Here is a 2,135-nt window from a genome sequence, read left to right as displayed (position 1 = left end):
TTTTATTCGGGCCGACAGGAAATTAAAATACTGAGTATAAGTATATTTGGGCCTATGACGGTCAAAGCTAAATCTTTTTGCCTAAATAATTCCCAGTGAATTATCTATATCCTATATATGTACATGCATATATATCATATTTTTGTAGTTATTCAAACTGCGAGGTAATATTTTTCGCAATAAATTTATTTAAGGTTTTCAGCACATTGTCAATTTAATTTAACTTGTGATATTATTACAGTAGTTTAATTGCGTTCGATAAAGTCCGGAAAAATTTCGGCGCGCAGTTTGAATAACTACAAAAATATGATATATATGCATGTACATATATAGGACATAGATAATTCACTGGGAATTACTTAGGCAAAAAGATCTAGCTTTGACCGTCATAGACCCAAATATGCTTATACTTAGTATTTTTATTATGACTATTACTATTAATTATTAACTCTAGTACCTCGTAATGTTTCATTTTTGGAACACAATTGCTTTGTAGGTAAACAGTTTTTTTCTGCTAAAGTATGATATACATTTATATACTAATGTATGTATATATATTATGCGTTACATTACTACACATTGTATGTATAATGTATTTATAATAATCATAGTCATATATTTTTATTACAATTTCTAGTATTAAAGCAATTTCAAGATTATAATCGGCAATAAATTTTTTAATTCCTTCCTTATTTTAATCGCTATATATCGCAGTTTTTCGTTTTATGTCATTTTCTTGCACCGCAAGAAATCTTTTGAATATTTGTATAGACGGAAGTATAAATTGCTACTTTTTTTTAGATTTACATCTCTTTTTCCGAAGCTATTCAATTATGGTTCATTCCCTATATAGACGCATAATATTAATGTACATTTAATATTTTAAGGATATGCTTAAAATATTAAATAATATTATGCATCTATAGGGTTATAATATGCTAATATAGTATGTATACTTCTCTCGCTGTTCTCGTAGATCTTCATGTTCGAGTAAACTCCATTCTTAAAAAATTTCAGATCCGCCATCGTGTGCGATTAGTCATCAGGAAAGAATCGTTTCTAATACAACTTCGTTAACACGGATCGAGACATTGTAATTATTTTCACTCACGTCACAGTAAAAACCCACGCGTTCATTTTGAGTGGGAAAAAAGCGTTTACGTGCCACATTTAGCGTTCATCCAACTCTCGTACTTACTCGATTTTACTGCAGGCTGATCTGCGACTGGTCGAACGTGGATGCTGAGTCGATTTTAATGTATCACTAATGTTAATTATCATTCGGCATTGAATCATCGTCGCGCGATCTCGCGACCGACTAAACGCGACTATCTAATTCTCCAGTGCCGGTGATAATATTGTAGTGATAACGGCATGCTATGATTTGTGTCAAACGGACACAGTTCTGGCCAGAAGAAGCAAGAAATTATAAACGAATTGCGCTGAACAATTCTTGATCTCAATTAATGCAAATGTCATTCTAACGTCATATAAATAGATATTTAATTAGTTCTAAATAAAATATAATTTATTCAACATTAAGCTGAGACTTATATAACTACATTTTGAATTCAACGTGATAGTTTATAAAATAGATTTAAATTATCAAATATTAAAACGGTAATTGCGCTTTACAATTATGATTACATCTAGATACGGCCGTGCAATTCCGACTTTGTTTTAAAATCGCCATCGTCAATAAATGTGATACAATTCAGGGATTAACGGTCATCCAATTCAATTTATTCTACGTTATTTTATTTCACTTTTTATTTTCAATTTTCTTACAATTATTTCACTAATTTAACAATTCATTTCGGATCGTACTCGATCGAACGGTCGTATCAGAGATCACCGTTAAATGCTAGTACGGTACCAATAAGTTACAGTGCGAAATGGCTATTGAAAATCGATACCGCGTAATCGTCGTCGAGCAGTTTCCGATTACGGTCGATGCTAGTTACTGTTCCTCCGTTTCATTGGACTCCGCTCGATTTTCGTTCGGCTCACCGGACCCGTATCGCGGATTACCGTATCGCGGACCGTAATCGCGGCATACCGGAACCGCGGTATGTGGGTCACTGTCATGTGCCGACGGCGGCGTCCGGTCGGCGCGGCGCAGCGCGGCGCGGCGC

Source organism: Trachymyrmex cornetzi, unplaced genomic scaffold (genome assembly GCF_001594075.2).
Source record: "Trachymyrmex cornetzi isolate Tcor2-1 unplaced genomic scaffold, Tcor1.1 scaffold21, whole genome shotgun sequence".
Classification (NCBI taxonomy): Eukaryota; Metazoa; Arthropoda; class Insecta; order Hymenoptera; family Formicidae; genus Trachymyrmex; species Trachymyrmex cornetzi.
The sequence above is the reverse complement of the archived record's forward strand: the minus strand, read 5'-3'. Positions refer to the sequence as shown.